Consider the following 22,092-nt stretch of genomic DNA (forward strand, 5'->3'; position numbering starts at 1 on the left):
ACAAGGGTCTTCTTCTGAGCTGCCCACTGCTCAAGACTTCCATTCTAGAGGGGTTTGCTTGGTCTGGTTAGTCTTAAATTTCATTTTATCCAGTTTATGTGTGTTTGCTGCAAAATTCCAATACTGACTATGGAGAGAGGCCAAAGCCATTTGTGTATTTATTTATATTTTTGCCTCTGCTGATTTCCCCACCACCTCCACCCTAGGACCACTTGCACCAAACAGCAATTGCCATTTACAACCCTCAAAGGCAAATTGCTAGCTGAAACTGCCAATGGGCTTTTCCAACCCCTGAAGTGAGGGACATTTCCAAGCCCTCTCAGTGGAGTATGAGAGAAGGATGAAGCGTTTTCCACTACCTCTCAGAAGAATGATTCACTGTGGGAAAAAGAAGTCTCATCTGAGTTTATCTTCTCTCCTTCAAAAGAGAACCATGAAGACAGCAGGGGGGACAGGAGATGGAGACTCTCTGTAGTTGACCTGTCCATAAAAGACGAGGTTTCCTGGAATGCAGACTATGTTTCCAAGTAGTAGATAGGTAGCCGTGTTGGTCTGCCATAGTCAAAATAAAAAAATTCCTTCCAGTAGCACCTTAATTTATGTTTCCAAGTAATTTCATGCAATGTGCAGATTCAGAGCTTAAAAGGCTGCTTCGGACTTCTACAAAGTGCAAGAGCCAACACATTTCAATACCATTGCAGCTAACGGTTTAATTAATGTGACGAATTCCAGTAAGTCACCGTGCGCAAGTCTGTATATCCAGGAATGAAACAGGAAACCTGTGCTGATTCGAGCACCAGGTCACCTGACTGCAATGAAACTAAAATGCAAACAGGAATGGAAAGAGCCAGAGTTTAAATAATGTAATTGTAGTAGCAGAGACTACCTCATTTGACCAAGTTTCCAACATAGAAGCTATAGAAGTAACTTTCAGTGCAAAGATCGCATTAATTCAGAAAAATAATCACATCAGTAAATGAAGATGGGAAATTTACTGTGTATTCTTTAATACATATGTAATCCTTCATTACCTATCTTTAGGTGCCAGGCAGAAACATTCCTCTTCTCCCAGGAATCTGGCTAATTAGCCAGTCTATGGCTTGTAAACTGTGTGTTTATTGTTTTTGTTTGTTAGCGTGTTATGCATCTTTGTGCTTTTATATTGTAAACTGCCCTGTGACCCTCGGATGAAAGGCTGTATAGAAATGTAACAAATAAAAAATAAAATATATTTAAGGTCAAGTTCAAGAAATTGGTATTAACATATAAGGCCCTAGACAGCTCAGGACCAGATTACTTAAGCGACGGCCTTGCCCCTTATTTACTCAGTGGGTCACTGTGGTCTGCAGGAGAGCTTCTCCTTCAAGTTTCAAAGAAAAAGAGGCCTTCTCCACAGGAATGTGAAACAGGGTTTTTTGTGGCTGGTTCTACAGGATAGCATTCATGTCGGGGTATGAGATGTACAGTGGTGCCCCGCAAGATGAATGCCTCGCAAGACGGAAAACTCGCTAGACGAAAGAGTTTTCCGTTTTAGAGGTGCTTCGCAAAACAAATTTCCTATGGGCTTGCTTCGCAAGACGACAATGTCTTGCGAGTTCCTGCTGGGTTCCCCCCCCCCCTTTTTCTAAGCCGCTAAGCCGCTTATCAGCTGATCCGATCAGCAGATAAGCCGCTAAAAGCCGCTAATAGTGCTAATCCGCTAATCCGTCAATGGGCTTGCTTCGCAAGATGAAAAAACCGCTAGACGAAGAGAATCACAGAACGGATTCTTTTCGTCTTGCGAGGCACCACTGTAGAGGTGCCCACTATATGCAGTTTTCTGGAAACAATTGAAGACTGGGTTTTCCCAGCCAGATGAATGGGTCTTTTTCGTGAGTATCTATCCTGCATTGTATATCTATCTATCATATATATATATGGTTTTGGTGTCCTCGGGTGTCTTCCCGTGTAAAAGTTGGGGTGTCTAGGCGACGTTTCGACGAGGTCTCACTCGTCATCTTCAGGCTGGTGCTTTTGGCTTCTTGTTACTGGAACAGAGCAGGATCTCAGTGTTTGAGTTCCTATAAATACTGTTGAGGGGGTGTGGTGTATAGCCTCCAATGTTCTGGGCAGAGAGGAAGTTCCCAGGCTAGTGTGCCTTTTCTTCTTTTGTTCCTTAATTACTTGAGGGATATCTTGAGTGATTTCTTGGGTGATATTCTGAGTACCACTTAGGTGGGTCATTAGGTGTGGATTAGTTGCTAAAGCCTTCGTGTCTTGACATCTTGAGCTTTGTGAAGAGTTTTTCTGAGAAGATGGCTGTACTGCACTTAGTTGTGCTCTGGCTTGGCTTCGTGTATAGGGGCGAGCTGTGGTTTTGTGTCCTGTGCCAGCCAGATCTGTGTAGGGATTGCAGGGGGGTGCAGCATCCGGAGGTGCCACCATGGTTTGGCTACTGGATGGTGTCTGTAATTTATCTGTGGAGAGGGTCTGGGTTTGGGTCTGGTGTGGTTGATTGGTGATGGCGTTCTGTATGCCTCTGGATCTGGTGTCGGTTTTTGTGGGGAGGGCTAATTTCCAGATGTCTGGCAGGCGGGATGTGTCGTCACGCTTGTTCATGTTGTGAGGGTGTTTCTCTATCTCGATGGCTTCCATGATTATTCTCTTGTGGTGATGTTCCATGTTAAAGAGCAATTTGGAATCTGCAAAATTAATTTCGTGTCCTGTTTCTTTCATGTGTTGGAAAAGAGAGGAAGTTTTTTCTTCTTTTTTGACGGCATTCTTGTGTTCTGCGATACGTGCATTTATTCGTCTGTTTGTTTGTCCAATGTACGTGGCTGGGCAGACTTTGCAGGGTATTTCATAGACCCCTTGGTTTTCTAACTGGATTTTATCCTTGGGGTTTCTGAGGATATTGGCTATTTTTTGGTTGGTGCAAAAGGCTGTTTTGATATTGTGTTTATGGAGGATTTTGCTAATTTTATCTGTAGTGCCCTTGATATAAGGAAGGAGGGCCATGCCATTGTTTTCTTCTGTGTCTTGGTTTTTGGGGGGTGTTTCTTTTTGGATTAGCTTCGTAACCCTGTTTTGCTGGTATCCATTGGCGATTAACACATTTGAGAGATTCTGTAACTCAGTTGTCAAGTGGTCTTTGTCAGCCTGCTCTGTTCCAGTAACAAGAAGCCAAAAGCACCAGCCTGAAGATGACGAGTGAGACCTCGTCGAAACGTCGCCTAGACACCCCAACTTTTACACGGGAAGACACCCGAGGACACCAAAACCTGCATTCCTGTACCCGTGAAAATCTACGAAAGCAAATATATATATATATATATATATATCTGCTGTTTTTTGTATTTAAATGTTTTTTGGCAGCTTTTATTGCACATTGCCTTGAGGGGAGGATTGAGAAAGCTTACTGAAAGAGGTAATCTGCCTGTCACTTTTACTAGAAAGACGAAGGGACCTCTCCCCAGGCAAAGGTAGGTGGCCTGGTCAGCATCATATTTCCCCAAATCGTTTGCACTCCAGATATTGTGGACTACCACTCCCATCATTCCTGACCACTGGCTATGTTGGCTGAGACTCATAGGCCGAAGATCTTGGGGAGGGGGCACAAGGTTGGGGGAAGCCACTCTATGTCACTGTTTTCTAACTGAAGGGTCACTTGACCTCCCTCTAAGATGGTTCATACCATGCCTCTTTTGGAGAGGGAAGAAGAGGCAAGGACTTAGATAGAACACCAGGGAAATGGGAAGACATAAACATATTAAAAGGCAAGAATAATATATTAAAAAATTAAAGGTGGTTTCCATATTGCAGGAGAGGGTTAAAGGTGGGTCCTGGCTTTGGAAAGGATGAAGGCCAGCAACCAAAGCTGTGGAAGAAAGCTTGAGGATTGGAACATGGATTCTGACATTGAACAGCGAGAGGCACAGGCTCTGACCTTTGTAACCGAGTTGCTGAGCCTGTTTAACAAGCGCTAGCGAGCCTTAACTTTTGTGCAATAACGAACTGCTTCTCTTGTTTTTCCCTCTCCCATGGCTGCCTATCTGTTCTTAAAACTGCGGCCATTTGGATTTCATCACTCAGTTTCAAGATGCAACCACAGCCTGTACGCTGTTAAGGGAGATTTACCTATGAGAACAAGGTTCACATCCACAGCTGTAATAAGCCAGCGTATTTGACTTAAGAGTTCTGTTAAATGGCAGGCAGTGGCTTCTGGGTCAGATTATAACATCTCTGCTGGCTGCCTCCTTATTAATCTAAGCTTCCTACTCTCGTACCAATTCTCGTAATTGCCTCCAGACCCCAGTACGCACGCAGCCCTTAGAAGGCGTATCCTTGAGTATTCTGTGCCCTGCTGTGGAAACAAGAGTACAGTAAGGCAAAGATTTGGTGGGAATTCAAGGGCTCATAAGCAGATTTTTGGATGAACAGAACACTTCTTTAGGTTCAGGGGTACACTTCTAGAGTTTTGCTTTTCTATGTGGTTGCTATTCCAGTGTTGAAACACACATGCATTATAAGCCAAAGGCAGCATCCCCCCCCCCCCCCGCGCCCCCACTGCTTCATGTACTGCAGGCGTCAGCAAACTTTTTCAGCTGGGGGCCGGTCAGACCTTGTGGGGGGGCGGACTATATTTTGGAAAAAAATATGAACAAATTCCTGTGCCCCACAAATAACCCAGAGATGTATTTTAAATAAAAGCACATGTTCTACTAATTTAAAAACACCAGGCAAGCCCCACAAATAACCTAGAGATGCCTTTTAAATAAAGGACACATTCTACTCATGTAAAAACACACTGATTCCCAGACCGTCTGCAGGCCGGATTCAGAAAGCGATTCGGCCGGATCCATCCCCCGGGCCTTAGTTTGCCTACCCTTGATGTACTGTATGTGAAGCAGATCAAGTAGTACCTCAATGGTGGAGAACTGCACGCAAATGTAGGGTGACTCCATAGTAACCAATGTAACATTTGTAAGCTTCTTTACATAATATTTTGTACTTTAGCTAATATTACTTGAACTCCAATTAACATTAAACTATTTCTGTGTTAAATGGCTTCATCTTCCCTCCAAGAATAGCCATCCTCATGCTCGAATCCTGCTTCCTGGTTTCCCACAGCATCTGGTTGGCCGCTTTGAGAACAGGATGCTAGATTAGATGGACTTGTTGTAAACGGCTTCGAAGTTTTTTTTGGGTTTTTTACAGTCAAGCAGTGTATAAATTTTATAAAATAGAATAAAATAGATATGCCACTGGCCTGATCCAGCAGGCTCTTCTTATGTTCTCATGCAATCTCTTGCATGTCTCACTTCTGGTTGTTTCACTTGTGTGTAAAACGTCATTTTGGAAAACTGTTTCCAGATAATGAAACTTGGAAAATTTATCTTTAAAGCGATATAGAACATGCTAACTATGAGAATGACAAGCGGGTCTGTAGGCATTTTCATCTAGCTGCCCTGTATTTGCTGCCTAATCCATTTTGGAATAAAGTTCAGATCTTCATGAAAGAAAATAAAGTATTGGGCAGGAAAGGCCACAAAGATGGAATAGTTACTGCAGCATTTCAAGTGCTACAGCCAGGCTCCTCCCCATTCCATTTCCCATTCTACGTACTCACAGCTTGCCTTTCTGCTATTGCTATTCTTCCATCATCTTGCTGGGGGCAATCTCAATTTACTCCCTCTCTCATGTGTTAGCAAAGCAGTGGCATCTTGAATAAAAAAAGGAGAAGCCATTGCCCAGTAGCAGAACACATGCTTCACATGTAGTGAGTCTGAGATTCAGAGGATTCCAGGTAGCCAAGCTGGAAAAGAACCCTGGCCAAGATCCCGAAGGGCCACTACCAGTCAGAAGGAACAAGAAGAAAGATCGGATTCAGCACCAGGCAGTTTCGTATGCTTACATTTATTCCTAGCAATGCATTCCCCCTTGCAGGTGTTCCAGGGCAACCTCCAGACTGGTGTTATTTTGTGGGTGGGATTCAGTCATACAGCAAATTCAGGATCTGCAATTAAAATGGATTTGGCACTTCTTGAGCAAAACTCCTCCCCTCACCCACCCACCCAAAACCAATGTTTTGTATTTAAAAAAATGACAGACTAATGCACTGGAGTAAGAGTTGGTTGGCATGCCATCTTATTACCTCCCCACAAACTCCGTGAAAGCAAATCAGCATGGATGCTCACTAAACAGGTCATCTGAAAGGAACCCAGGAGTTGCACTCAAGTACCTAGGCCCCATATTGCTAGGTGCAATCCAAACAGCCACCATCAAACACTGTAAGAGGACAAGCCAGAGTTACAGTAAGCTCTAACAACCCAGAAACATGCTGCTGTGAGAAAGCACAGAGCCGAAAGAATGAGCCAAGGGGTGGAGGGAGGTGGAAGGAAGGGAGAGAAAACATGCAGTCAGCAGCAAAATCAGTGCAGAGTAGAAGCAAGAGAAAACAGCTGCAGATTTCATGTCACCGCCATCCAGCTGCCTTGCCTCTGCTGCTTTCCTCCAATCCAACTGAGCGCATTTCTGGCCGACTCCTACAAAAGCCTCCCCCTTCTCCCCAGCCCACCCCGCCATTGTCCCATGATCAGAAGGAGGGACAACAGCTGCAGGAGTTCCAAGAGACCCCAAAGCGGGTGCTGGATGTCATCCTCCATTCCTGGACAGCATCCAGAGGCGGCCCTCTCCTAATACAGGGGCTGCCAGTGACTGACAGATAGCAAAGGACTACTCTATGCCAGCAGACGGTGGGGTGAAAAAAGAAAAGATTTCAATGTAAATAGAGGAGGGGGGGGGATTTTCTTGTTTAATGCAATTATTTTCCAATCCGCACTTTTAACAATGATTTGTTCATCCATGTATATCAGTCATCTCTACAGAAAACTCAAAGAGGTTTTTTCCTAAGCTTTCTAACAGCATGAGAAACCCCTGGGTATATTTAGGGGTAGAATCAACGAAAGCAGGACGATAACTGTGCGGAGACAGTCTCACGGTTTGGTCAGACCCAATGCCTCTCTCCGAGATCAGAACCCCTTAAGAGGGGAATAGGCTGCAGGAGGAGGAGGAGCAGCAGCGATACACACGGCCATTCGCAAGAAAACTGCCATACAGATGTGCATCGCCAAGGGAATGAACACTCTGGATAGACAAGAGGTCAGTTCCATGGAAGCAATCTGAGAAGGAACACAGGGGTAGGCAAAGTAGGGAAGCGGGGTGGGGGCCTCAAGGAAGAATCAGAAAGCAAAGGCTAAGAAAGGTCTTAAGACCAGGGAGCTCTGCACAGGGTGACCCTTCGTTGCACTGAGAACAGTTATATAGGGGGTGTTGAAGGGTACAGTGCCCAAGTATGCAAAAGTGAGTAAATTGGTGTAAGACAGACCCAAAACAGAGAAACAAACCAGCACCTGCTTCATGTTTGAATAAACATGTCACTGCCTACACATACAGTAGCTGATTGTCAGCTACTTGTGTCCCTAGGAATCTACGAGATCCCAACCAAGGATCTTCTGATCTCCATTAGCTAGCTTGTGTATACTATAAAAAGGTAAAGGTACCCCTGACCGTTAGGTCCAGTCGCGGACGATTCTGGGGTTGCGGCGCTCATCTCGCTTTATTGGCCGAGGGAGCCGGCGTTTGTCTGCAGACAGTTTTTCCAGGTCATGTGGCCAGCATGACTAAGCCGCTTCTGGCGAACCAGAGCAGCGCACAGAAACGCAGTTTACCTTCCCGCTGGAGCAGTACCTATTTATCTACTTGCACTCTGACGTGCTTTCAAACTGTTAGGTGGGCAGGAGCTGGAACTGAGCAACGGGAGCTCACCCCATCGAGGGGATTCGAACCGCCGACCTTCTGATCGGCAAGTCCTAGGCTCTGTGATTTACACCACAGCACCACCTGCGTCCTGCACCTGTGTATACTATAACATAGGCTTAAACGTAAAGATGTGACATGCATAAAAAATCAAAAATAAACCCTTGCATTATTACTGTGCATCTGTGTCTTCTGTAATGAACACTTCATGTATGTTCTGGGTATGGCAAGAGACATATCACTATGGCAACAATGTGATCGGAAACTTGGCAAGAGGCCGGAATATTTTAATGTATGAAGGGGTGACTATGCAGGGGAGTAGGTCCCCAAGATTTCAATAGTTTCAGGCAAGATACGCATCACTTCCCTTATGCAGGAAACACAGAGAGGAGGACCGGGGGGGGGGGGGACCAGGGAGAGAAACCAAGGTGAGAGGACTGAAGTAAATAACCCCAAAGGCTTGATAGGCAAGTTATATGCCTTCTTAGTGTAGCTTAGGAATTCAGCCAGTATGTTTGTAAGAAAGAAGGCAAAAGAAATCCATATAAATAAATGGCACCGGATATGGAAGAACATACCATCTAACTTATTACTTGCCAATCTGGATGAAAATTTCTTTGTAAGTCAATGTCAGCAGTAGCACAGGGTATAACTGTTGGTGCGACAAGGTGAATAGAGCAGATTTTTGGAGACTTCCTAAAACACTATTGTTTGGTGCTACCATTATGAACTAAATCAATTAAATAGCTGGATATCTATTACCACATAATCCTAAAATTATACTACTAAGCTCCCTTAAAGGTTTAACCAATGACAATGTAAACCTAACTGTGACTGCCAAAATGTGCCTAGCAGCCCAGAAAAAAAAATGGATGCCCTCTTAATTTTTGGAAGACCAATTAAAGAATGGACAAATAGGTTTGTTGAAAGATAGACTTTATTCGTAATATTTTGGAACAATACATTTCTGGATAATATCCAAACATATGCTTATTTTTCTTTGTTTTGAGCACCTGCTTCCCCTTCCCCTTATTTTCTTTCAGCACTTAGCAGCCCAATATTTGGCCCTTTTTTATATACAGAAAGAGGTGTGTGTGTAATATGAATAAGCCATCAAAATAAAATTTAAAAACCTGTTGACCAACTCTTATTTATTTAATGTACTATTATTATTCTGCTCAGCAATTAAAATGGGGATGGGGTAGTTTAAATTTACCTAGGTCTGCCTGGAAAAAGACGCCGCCACCAACCTGTGTTAATCACCTAAGGTTGGCTCTAGGCAAGCTAAGGAGCCACATCTCTTATAAGAAAGCAAAACCCCAACCCAGCTGCCAGGAGGTCCCTGGACTTGGGAGGTTTTTACAAGATCCTTGGCTAAAACCAACATGACAACATCAGGTTTATATAACAATATCAGCATAATGCATATGGCATAAACATTAGCACATGGCAAACTGGTGGCCTTAAAATACAGTGTTTAAGTTAATTGTAAGTACAATTAAACATTAAGAATCTGTGACAGGGTAGTCCAGGGAACGAACTGTCAAGTCAATGCTTCTGGCAGTGGTTCTTCCAAGGAATTTCACTGTGAGGAGCTGCAGGAGAGTACTGGCTGTTCTATATGTTATGCTCTCAGTTCAGAGGATGAGAAGAGGCCCAGCAATCCTAGTCAAGCATCCTGAGGGAGCAGCATACACCCTAGAACACGTTCCAATTCCTCTGCAACATGCAAGACTCCCATGAGTTACGTCAAAGTAAAAGGCTTGAAAACCACTGGAATACAGTGCCTGGGCAAGCCCTGCAACTCACAAAAGGACTCCCAAAGTCCTTTCCTTATACATTTCCATCTGAAAGCACATACAGAATACAGTGACCCAGGGGTCAGCAAACTTTTTCAGCAGGGGGCCGGTCCCCTGTCTCTCAGACCTTGTGGGGGGCCAGACTATATTTTGAAGGAAAAAATGGACGAATTACTATGCCCCACAAATAACCCAGAGATGCATTTTAAATAAATGGGCACATTCTACTCATGTAAAAACACACTGATTTCTGGACCGTCTGCGGGCCAGATTTAGAAGGTGATTGGGCCGGATCCAGCCCCCGGGCCTTAGTTTGCCTACTCATGGAATACACATTTGCTTTACCAGCCAAGGAACAGAGCTCACAATTGCACAGGGAAAGTTCCGAATTCTTCCTAAAAGGATGAAATTACATCTGCCAAGGATGTTGGAAGTATGGCAGAATACAGAAGAAGGTGGGACTAGATGACTCAAGGAAGTTGCTTGGAATTTGAATAATTTATTCTTTTAATTTATTCTAAATTCACAAAAAAACTAAAAATGGCAGAAGGGAGTGGCATTTGGGGGATTTTGCACAAAATTTGAAAGATTTATATGTACATGATTTTAGGTCTTGGTTTGGATCGCAATATTTTTCATTGTGATCATGTGAGGGGCTGAGTTCCACAATAAAGGCAGGCCATAAATCTAAAGGGGCAAAATTAAACCCCCAAACAGCCCCACTGAGGGCTGAATATGCTCAGAAGCCATGGCTTGCAGGCTGACTGTTTTGGGGCAGGGGGAGGAGTGAGGAAACTGGATTTGAATCTCTTAATGCAGGTCCCACTTGTAAAAATAATTGTCCTACTTCAAAACAGCAAACTGAAAAAGGCCCCTCTCTGTACGCACACAGACAACCAGTCTAAAGCCGCTCTGAAATAAAGTAAGGAACCAACCCTGACCCAGTTTCCTTTATGTTTCTTCAGAGTCATGCTACTCACATGTACTCAACTTGGTTTCTCTTTTAAATAGGAACCGAACTTGAGATTTCATCATTCCATTCTCACAGCAACAATATTCAGTGCACAGCAAAAGAAAAGTTGCACAAACTGTTTGGACAGTTTGCTAAACAGTTAGCTTTGAAAGCCATTTATTCTGAAAGTGGAACTAAGCTCCCAACCCTCAGGAAAGCAATGTTGCAGCTGTTTGTACCACTATGTATACCCAGCCAAACATAGACTGTCCATTTGCAGTTTCTTCTCTTTTATTCCAGCAAGTTATTGATGTTTTATGCTAGATTAGCTGAAACCAGGCAGTTTGGGACACCTGAAATTTCCCTTCTGACCAATACACCTGAGCAAGATATTTGAAGACCCTTTGACTTTACTGGGTGCAGGATTTCAACCCAGGTTTTTGGATGCTTCATAGTTCTGCTAGTCCTTCATTGCATAGCCAGTAAGGTAGTAAATATTACATGGTACTGTTGCGCTCAGATCCTGCTAACCGGTTTCCAACAGGAATCTGGCGGGCCGTTGTGAGAAGAGGATAATGGGCTAGATGGCCCACTGGCCTGATCCAGCAGACTCTTCCTGTGCTCTCAGAGGAAGGGCAGTTTAGAAATAAACCAGTAATAATATTTGTGAGGGACAGTACAATCCCCATCAAAGTCACGAACACAGGGTGCTTCCATACACAGAGTCAGACCACTGAGCAATGCACTACACACACTGACAGAGGTTCTCCAGGGTTTCAGATAGCAGCCTTTTCCAACACTACCAGGAGAAACTTAGGATCGAACCAGATCTACTACTAAGCTACGTTGCTGCATAAAACTAGGGCCAAAGCAGACAGCGTGACGAAAAATAACAGTGAGAGGATATTTGCTAAGCATAATCCACAACTATTCTGAAATGTTTACTATTGCAAATCAAACTTTCATATATTTGCGGTAATATAATTTACAATAAGTTATATTGCAGCTCTATTTATTCGGCAACTTGCCTGAAGTTGTACTAAATAAAGCTCAGTTCCTTCTTGTTGTTGATGAAATGGAAACCAAGCTAACATGTTTATACAACGCAAAGTTACATGGAAAGATCTGTATATTCTTTTCCCTACACAGAAGTGCTCTCCACATGGAAGACGCATAAATGTTTGATGCATCCCCAAGCGCAAATGAGACCCCACTGGTTCTGGCTGGGTGCATTCTTGCTAGTTTTATGGAAACAGCCCATTCCAAATGCAGCAGTTTGTGCAAAAAAAAAAAACAATCCTCAACCTACCAAACTCTTCAGAGTTGCCAGCCCTAATGCAAATCCAGAGGATAATTATTCCAGTTCCTGGGGTGGAGAAGTATTTACCTATAAGGCTCAACACAGACTACCTTACACAAGCAAGTTAGGCAACGGACAACAGACACTTCCAGTTCCATTATGTATGAAATACTCTCAAGTCTTTTCGTATATCAACCATAGGCCCTATAAAATATTACAGCTCTGATGGTGCAACAGGCTTCCATGTGGGTGAAGCTTCCTCTTCCTCTCTCCCAACACACCTTCAAAAACAGCTCTATAAGGTTGAATCATAGAGTTGGAAGAGACCACAAGGGCCATCGAGTCCAACCCCCTGCCAAGCAGGAAACACCACCAGAGCACTCCTGACATATGGTTGTCAAGCCTCTGCTTAAAGACCTCCAAAGGAGGAGACTCCACCACACTCCTTGGCAGCAAATTCCACTGTCAAACAGCTCTTACTGTCAGGAAGTTCTTCCTAATGTTTAGGTGGAATCTTCTTTCTTGTAGTTTGGATCCATTGCTCCGTGTCCGCTTCTCTGGAGCAGCAGAAAACAACCTTTCTCCCTCCTCTATGTGACATCCTTTTCTATATTTGAACATGGCTATCATATCACCCCTTAACCTCCTCTTCTCCAGGCTAAACATGCCCAGCTCCCTTAGCCGTTCCTCATAAGGCATTGTTTCCAGGCCTTTGACCATTTTGGTTGCCCTCCTCTGGACACGTTCCAGTTTGTCAGTGTCCTTCTTGAAGGGGGCAGGTGGATGGGGAAAAAAGAAATGGAAGTCCTGTTGCACCAGCAGAACCATATTAGCATAGCACCAGATGCAATTAAATATTTTAAGCCCGTGTCTCAAACAAAAGGTCTCTTTTTAATTTAATGTAAATGAAAGTAGCCTCCCATCGAGGCCAAGCACCTACACCAGGCAAAGGCATACTCGGCCCTCCAGATGTTTTGGGACTACAACTCCCATCATCCCTAGCTAACAGGACCAGTGGTCGGGGATGATGGATATTGTAGTTTCAAAACATCTGGAGGGCTGAGTAAAATATGTAAAAATATTGTCCCCCACATATGCCAGTCAAAACTGTATTTGCTCTTTCCCATAGTTTTTTTAGTCCCATAGTCTTTTCTCATATAGTTTGTTTTAACACTGAAGTTGCTTTGCTTCTTTTTCTCCTTGAAGCACAACACAGAACTTTACCTAAAACTTTTTAAAACAACGTTTTCAAACGGTGAAGGATCATGGTTTCTAGCAAGCATAATAGGCAAAACAAAAACATAAAACTTTACTTTCACAAAAATAAGGACATCTCCCCCCATCGCTGAATAGCTTCCCCATAATATTATATCTTGCATTATTGATTCATAATTGCAACTTAGGACTTTGGAATATAGTGTGGGGGCCTTATCAGTGGTACTCCCTCACAGGGAGTTCAGAAAGGCAATGACTATATACAGACCATGGGTGGGATTTAACTAAATTTTACTCAGTAAAAAGTCAGGCCCATTAATTTCAATGGGTCTACTCTGAGTAAAACTACCACCCACATTTTATGGTGCCTGTTGAAGGCTTTCCTCTTTCAAGAGCCCTCTAAGTCAAGATTTCTATAGCCAGTTGGTATGTTTATCGGACTTGAAACTGCTTTATATATACAATTATTTTAACTGTTTTTTAAATACATGCAATTGTTTTAGATATGTTTTTATTGTAATGCAAAATCAATTCAAAATGCTTCATGAGAAGAGATTCATAAATGGAATAAGTAATACAGTAATAGTAATAAGTTCTGACTGCTTCTCTTTCAAACTTCCCGAACTAGCAGCAATCATCAAATTTCTCTCCAAATCAGCTCATTACAAATATACTTGAACAATATAAGCTTAATAATAATAATAATAATAATAATAATAAACAACTAAGATTATATTTTCAAATGCATGATGCTCAGGAGTTGTGGTAAAATACATAATTCCGAAACAGTGGTAAGATACAAGACAGTCATTCCAACAAACCACAATTTACTTTCCATAACAAACTGTAAATTAGTCACACTTATGAATAATGCATTCCTCCTCCAACCTGGGTTTAATGTATCGTGGGTATTTTCTTTGGTTGGTTGGTTGGTTGGATGGATGGAAGTCACTCTGGGTTGCCTTGGGTAAGATATTGGGACTAAAAATTTAATAAATAAAATAAAATATTCATGCTTGCCACAAGAGGCAGTGGCGTAGCGTGGGGGGTGCAGGGGGGGCCGGCCGCACCGGGCGCAACATCTGGGGGTTAGGGTTAGGGGGCGCAAATCCACGGGTTAGGGAGCGCAAATTACTTGCCTTGCCCCGGTTGCTGACAACCCACGCTACGCCACTGGCAAGAGGAAATTTGTGCCTTAAAAAAAAGCTCAGCTGATGCATCAGATATCTCCATTTGATAACTTGATCCCCAAATATCATGCCAAGTTCTTGGAAAGAATGCAACAAGGGCAATGCTGCAATATTTGACAATGCATTGCCACACACCTCGTCAATCTGTTTTTCTTTAATCCACAGCTAATAGCCACAGACTTAAAGAACAATCCTGCAAAAAACAGAATCCTTTGTCCATATATTTGAAATGAACATCAGCTTGATCTACTCCCCACTCCACGCCGGCGGAAAACAAAATATTTCACCACCGCTGAAATATGGTTTTACACTCAAGTTTTTCTATTTTAGGTTGCTTTCCTCCTTGTGGCCAGAGGGGAAAAAATCCCTCTATAAGTAGGCAAACCTATCTATTCACAGTTCTTGAGCACTCTTGCAGTATTAGAACTGTGAAGTATTAAAATTTGTGCATGTGCCTATACACACCTCCCAATAAAAACCAAGCACCCGCCGCTGGAACAAATGAACCCGGGCAATCCAGTTGAGAGCATATGCAGGAATTTGCTTTGAGTACTAGAACTAGACAGGGTGGATCTGATTTACATCAAATCAATTAAATTAAATTAAATCGATCACGATTTAAATCACTAGTCAGTAAGACTTGATTTAAATCTCTCTTTTTTTACAGAAAGACTCATTCTTGCTGGTATAATCTTAATATTTACAACAGATGGTTTCATTTTTGGAATAATAAATTTTCAGAGTACTTTTTACAGTTATATCAAAAATTACAGATTTGGTTATACTATTAGAAATACATAGACAGATAATTATGAAATTATTGTGAGGTTTAATAAGTTAACTGTTTATATTTGCGTAACTTTTCTGATGTACTTTACTGGAAGGAGAAAAATAATCATTTCCTTAATAACAATTTAAACAATTTATTTAACTAAAGCAATAACACTATAGCATATGTATCCATGTTTGTTAACTGATGTGGTTAAACTTAGACTGAGTTTTAGCACACATGAAAAACTTAAAACAAATCCTTATTTCCGGATGAACAGCCTTTGGACTATAATGTAACTTAAATAGAAAACTATCTTTAGAAAGATTTTTCCTCCAAAAGCATTTTATTTTAAAAATCCAATTTAAATTTTTTAAAAAAATCTGATTTTTTTTTTAAAAAAGGCTGGTTTTTTTATTCTTTTAAAAAAATAATTGATTTTTATCCACCCTGGAATTGGGGAACCTTAACAGTTCTTCCCAATTAAAATCCACTTCTGTTTAACCCACATTGTCTATGTTTCAGCATAATAATCCGGAGGGTGGGGGGTCATTTTGTTGCCGCTATTGTTAAAACAACAAGTTCTTACAGATCTACCGCAGATCACCACAAGATGAAAATGTCATAAGGACGTCACGTAGGCCAATGGCCCATCTAGTCTAGCATCCCGTTTTCACCTTAGTCAACCAGCAAGCAAGACGCAAGCAGAAGAACACCCATCTCTCATGAAGCCCACTGCGACTAACCATGATGGGAGAGCTTAGCCACTGTGGCCAGCAGCCACTGATTGTCTTCTCCTCCATGAATCTGTCTAATCCGGGGGTCATCAAACTTTTTCAGCAGGGGGCTGGTCCACTGTCCCTCAGACCTTGTGTGGGGGCTGGACTATATTTGGGGGGGGGGGGATGAACGCATTCCTATGCCCTACAAATAACCCAGAGATGCATTTTAAATAAAAGCACACATTCTCCTCATGTAAAAACACCAGGCAGGCCCCACAAATAACCCACAAATGCACTTTAAGTAAAAGGACACATTCTACTCATGTAAAAACACACTGATTCCCAGACCGTCCGCGGGCTGGATTGAGAAGGCGATTGGGCCATATCCAGCCCCCGGGCCTTAGTTTGCCTACCCACGGTCTAATCCTCTCTTAAAGCCATCCAAGATGGTGGCCATCACTGCCTCCTGGGGGAGCAAGATCCATAGTTTATTTAAAGATGTCACTGTCTTTTGTTAAAACCACAACTAGAGCTCATGCTTACTTCATTCTGCGGACTAATATTTCTTCATATGCAGAAGATTTACACACACAACCAACAGAAAACGATTTCCAACTCCTCTTTCACTTTTCATTTCTTTTAAACTCACACACACCCCCTCAATCCATTTGAAGCAAATTACTTGGAATGAAGCCAGTTCTGCCCCATTGACCTCTGGTATTTTTCTTTCTTCAGTTTTAGGATAGATTTTAATGAACTCATTGTTTCTATGTGGTGTTCACTTTTAATTGAATTTATATTGTCAGTCACTTGGGCGGGGGGAGCGACTCCAAGTTAAGAGACAGATTATATAAATGAAGTCAAATGAATGAACAGACATTGGATTTAAAGAAGTCTAAATTGATGCCACTCCAGATATTCCAGGTGAACATTTAGTTAACAAGGTTTGAAAATACCTGGAAGCCTATTCCCATTTCTGAACTACAAAACCTTTGCTTATTTTTAAAACATGGTGTGGTTTACTTCAAAGAATACTTTCCAGTTTTTGTAATGTAAACCAGTAGAATGATTAGAATGCACAATAAAGGGTAGGATGATGACCCAGTTCTCAGTTACTGAAACGTCAACATGTGCCGCAGTACGTAAAGGTGCAGTGCTCTCAACCCACACTGGAAAAAAGTTTCCTTTCAGTCACTATTTATTTCCATCCTGAATGTCACATTCAGCAAAAAAACAAAACAAAAACAAAACCCAAGTCATTCCCTCTTTCCTACCCATGAGATTAATTCAAGAAGAGGGTCACTTCCAGGATGTGAGCTTCAGAAACTTCAAGTTGCCTGAAGATGAGGGTAGGAAAGCCGTTTACATGCACTCAAACATGAGATTCATGCATATAATTGTAATGCCAGTCAGCAACATTATGCTGCAGGTGTAACGCATTAAACCATATTATCTATAAACACATTCACTAAGCTGATTTGATAACACACTAGAGCAGAACTGGCAAGTGCCTGGAAAAGCCTTTTATATGAAACCAAACCATTCAGAAGGCAGCACAAATGGAGCAGTCTCTAAACATAAACTCTAACACAGCACCAAGTCAGACCCGCATCACCCTCAGTCCTTATTCAAAGACTATTTCATCCCTTGCCCTTAAAAATAAAATAAAAAATCCATCTCTTGAGCTCCAATCACCCTCCAAACCATCCGATACCTCATTACCATCTTGATTTCCTTCAACCAGAAAAACTGCACAAGTACATTACTTATTCTCCCCAGGCTCTCTGAAAGAGGAGTGTGTAAACAATTAATGTGCATAAAAGAGTTTGCTGCCTCTGCTTTTGATAATCCAACTGATGATGAGATGCAACATGCAAAAGCAAAGAGGCCACACTTAAAAGCAGCAACGGAGAACACCTACGCTCCCAGCCCACTCTCTCTGGGCAATGAAGACTTCTGCCTACAGGCCCCCTGTTGCTGTGGGATTGTCACCAGCACCATCAACGGCGCATCTTTGCCCCAATATGGGCCCGTCGCACGGCACCCTGCCCCAGCCATGTTTACGCAGTCAAAGCAGCCCAGACTCTTAATGACCAATCTGGACAAGAAGAAAGCAGCTTCACTACTTTGCTATTAAAACTTGCAGGTGGTTGTGTGTAGTTTTGCAGGAGAAGATGAACACGCGGGCATGTCAAAAGTTTAGGTGTGGGAGAAGAGTAGGCAGGTTTCCCCTACTCCTGAAAGTTACACTATTCATCTGAAATTTTAAAGGGGAGGGTGTATGCGGCACTTGACATAACCCAGAAACAAGCAGGCGTATTCCCCCACCTACAGATTTTTAGTTAAACGACTTTGAACCACCATATACACACTTCCTCCCAACCCAGGCTCTCTCTCTGCCTCTGTACACAGAAATACTTGCTGACACTCTCCTTCCACAAGCCTCCGATTTTAAGACTGAAGTGTCCTCCTCCTGGTCCCCTGCTCAACTGACTCTCCCCGGGATTTGAGGGTGGGGTACAAGCTCTCCCATTCAGAGCCAAAGTTATTACCGTTGCTTCACCACCACCACCACTTCTGATTTGTTGTGGGGAGGAGATAATGTCAATTCCAAGAACTGCTTTCTACTCTGGTTTAACCAAAGATGTAAAGGGAAACTGGATGGTACACCACATCCCCACAGAGCCTGGGGCTGCTCCCTTTCTCCTTGGAAACCCCTTCCCATACATTCCACCAAACCCCAGGCACCCCCTTCCCACTCCATTCCCCCCTTAACTATTCCCCATAACTAAAGATCACTCCCACACAAGCACACCTTCTCTCCACTTCTCTACAGATCGCCTATGGGGTGGACTTTGGTAATATGGCACCCTGCCTGAGCGAAGGCAGAATTGGGCAAATCCCACCCCCCAATATTTCTTATTTTCACAATAACTGAGTACGTACCAGGGAGGATGATGAGGATGATGATTATTACTACTGCTACTACTCTGCACCCTCTCTGCTCTGCACCCTGTGTGAGAGAACTGCCCACCCCCCACCCTAAATCCATCACTGCTGGGATCTTCCATTACTCCCCAGTTTTGGGGTACTTTGCAACCTTCTCTGGCATCTGACAGATCCTTCTGGGAGATCCCCTCACCACCCTATAGCTTTCCAGCTCCCTAGGGTCCTAGTTACCCATTTTTTCATTGCACAGCTCCCTAATCTGGGCTGGGGAGTGCAACCCCTTTGACCTGTCCGCACCGATTTGGGGGAAAGGTCTTCTTCCTGCGGGGGGGGGTACCCCGTGTGTCCCCTTCCCCACCCCAAAAGAAGCAAACTCCCTTCTATCTGCCACAACCTCCTCTTGGCACGGAGACCTCCCACCCCCCGGGGGACCCCTGCTCTCCAGCACCCACCATACTCCCCTGGCAGACCCACCCACCCCGCGACGACCACCCACCCCCCAAATCGCCAGGCTTTTGCACCAACACGCCCCTGCCCCCTTCCCTGTCACACCCAGACCTCAAAATCATACAATCCGCCCCCCCCCCAAAAGCAGCCCTGCTCCTTCTGCCACTGCTCCTGGTGCAGCGCCCACCCACCCAAAAAAAACGCACCCCGGACCCCGCCCCCTCCTTCGCACTCACCCAAATCGCCCATTGGAGGACCCCCCAAAATGCGCCCCGCCCCCTTCTTTAAACCTCCCCCCGAGAGCTTCTTCGCCCCCCCCCCCAAGAAATAATCAATTTTTGCAAACTCCCCCAGCCCCCAAAGCTGCGCCCTCCCCCCCCCCCAAAAAAGCAAGCCTCGGCCCGGGCTTCCCTTCCTCGCCTGACAGCTCATCCCACCCCCTGCGGGCTCACCTGCTGCCTCCGGCCGGGCCGAGGCCTCCCTCCTCGGCGGGGAAGGACCGGGGGTCGTCGCCTTCCTTGGCGGCCAGGAGGACCGGGCGCGCCCGGGGCCGGCGAGGAGCGCGGCGGGGGCGGCCCTCCCGTCCTGCTCGGGCGGCGGGCGCTGGCGGTTCTCCTCGTCGTGGTCGTGGTCGTCCTCCTTCTTCTGGGGCCCCGGCTCCCTCGGCGGGGCTCCTGGGCGCCCGGGGCCCCCTGTCTCCGCGCTCGCTCAGCCTGCGGCGCCTGCTCCGCCTGCTCGGCTCCCGAGGGCGGGCGGAATGGCGAGGGGGCGCGGAGGAGGAGGAGGAGGAGACGGGGCGGGACGCGGCCGAGGGGCTGGCGAGGGAGGACGGAGAGAGGGAGGCAGCCGCCAGAAGGGGAGGCCGCCGCCGCCGCCGCCGCCGAGGCGAGGGGCCGAGACCGCCTCAGCCGCGCGCCGCCATCTTGGGCAGGATGGCAGCAGCCGCCTGAGGGGAACCGCCGGCGCCTCGTCCTCCTCCTCCTCCTCTCCGCCCTCGGCCTCCTCCGGCCACGGGCAGCAGCGACACCAGGCCGCGCTCCCCTCGCCAGCCCGAGCTCGACGCCGCCGACGCCACCGCCTCAGGCTCGGGAAAGAGCGCCTCTAAGCATGTGCAGAGTTCGCAGCAGCTGCCTGTATCCTCCTCACCAGGCGTTAGATATTAACGAGAGCCTTCGTTTTAAGAAGGGGGGGGGGTGTTCTGCTGCTGCTTTTCTCCCTGCAAGTAGGGGGGGGGGAGACAGCCATAGGATTTATTGGGGGGGTGCAGAACCGAGTTATCTGAGACGCAGTTAAGCATTTTTTATTTATTTACTTGGTTTAAGGGGCAGCTGCCCCCCTCTGTACCCCCAATGGCTACACCCACTCATGCACCCCAATTAAATAGTTGAGGGGGCTGCCCCCCTTAAAAAGTTGATGGGCATTGCCATTCCAATGGTGGGTGGGTTGCACGTCAGGTGAGCAATTATGCAGGGCAGAGCTCACCTGTCATCGTCCCCCCCCCAATATTTTATTCAAGTTGCCCCCCCCCCACAGCCATCACCTAAGTGTGAGTGTGCTTGGCAAGGTATTTAGGCCATCACCTGCCTGCGCATGTGGTCAGGGTGCTTCTGTTGTACAAGGCGCCGCTTAAGTTGACAGCGCTCTTTGAAAAGCAGTTTAAAAGTAAAATCCGCAGTCGCGGGTTACCAACGGGCAGCTGGCCAGCAACGCATTCCTGTGCGGCTTTACTTGGAAGTAAGCCCCAGTGCCGTTAGTGCGGCTTGCTCCCCAGTAACTGTGCTGAGAGGGTTGCGGAAAACACAGCGCATTGGAGGCGAGAGGGGCTTCAGACTGTGCATGCTCAGGGGCTGTGCTGCTAGCGTGCAGGTCGGTCCATTCGCACATTAAGCACAGTGGCAGCACACCCAGTTGAACCACCGGTGGTGCTAGCTAAATGCAAACGGTCAAGCGTTTTTTTATTCATGGCTAGCCTCTCTCGGCCCTCTCCTCGCAGCTTCCTGGTCAACCTCTTAGGTTTATAAATCCATATTTCCGCCCCACAATCTATGACGCTGAAACATGAGACGCCGCATTTGCACGGCGGCATCTCAAGATCACTGGCTGGCACAGTCTCCTTCAGTCTTCAGGTGGGGGCTCTTCGCAGCCCTACCTGGAAATATCCAAAGGTCGGACACGAAGGCTTTCTGCGTACAGGGCATGCGCTCTGTCACTGAAGGGCAAAATAAAAGTGGTTTTGCATTTAACACGCAAGCCCTTTTGACAAATAAAAAAAGCATCAGCTGAGGGCGGGGTAATAATTATCAGGGTCACAGTGGGCACAGAATGGGAACTAATCCTTGCCTCTCCATCAGAGCCCCGAGGAAAACCTTTCTTGTGAATGTGCTACTTATAAACACTCAATAGGAGCCCGGCTGGGTCAGGCCAAAGGCCTGATCCTTTGGTGAACCACATGGGAAGCTCACGAGTATGGCACAAGCGCTCACCTGCCATTGTCTCTTCAGTGACTGGCCTTCAGGTGTACACGGCTTCCGATACATGGCATAGCCATCACAAATAGTCTAACATTGTGTATGCCATCAAATGCCAACAGTGTCCTTCAGCTCTCTATATTGGACAAACAGGCCAAACCTTACGCCAAAGAATAAACAGACATAAATCTGACATCAAGAATCACAAAACAGAGAAACCAGTAGGAGAACACTTCAATCTCCCAGGACATTCTATACAAGATCTCAAAGTAGCTGTTTTACTACAAAGGAATTTCAGAAATAGACTAGAAAGAGAAGCTGCTGAATTGCAACTCATTACCAAACTTAAAACCATGGAGAGACCTGGTCTGAACAGAGACATTGGATTCTTATCTCATTATACATGACTAAGCCATTTCTCACCTTCTCACCCCTTGCCTTTTCCTGTAAGACATATTACAGTCGTTAAGAGTCGTCAACAGGC

At 45.1% G+C, this 22,092-nt stretch overlaps 1 protein-coding gene across 4 annotated transcripts in view; it reads right to left on the minus strand.

The window, feature by feature from the left end:
- The window catches only part of NCOA1 (nuclear receptor coactivator 1), a 296,235-nt gene extending 276,240 nt beyond the window's left edge, over positions 1 to 19,995 (minus strand). For 3 of the 4 annotated variants that reach the window (XR_014523525.1, XM_083494097.1, XM_083494096.1), the window contains exon 1: positions 19,593 to 19,995. The gene's annotated coding sequence lies outside the window, so the exon portion shown is untranslated. The remainder of the gene's footprint in view (positions 1 to 19,592) is intronic. The other variant, XM_083494093.1, reaches the window with a different exon arrangement.
- Between the last annotated feature and the right edge of the window lie 2,097 nt (positions 19,996 to 22,092).

Source organism: Podarcis liolepis, assembly GCF_965112155.1.
Source record: "Podarcis liolepis genome assembly, chromosome: 3".
NCBI lineage: Eukaryota > Metazoa > Chordata > Lepidosauria > Squamata > Lacertidae > Podarcis > Podarcis liolepis.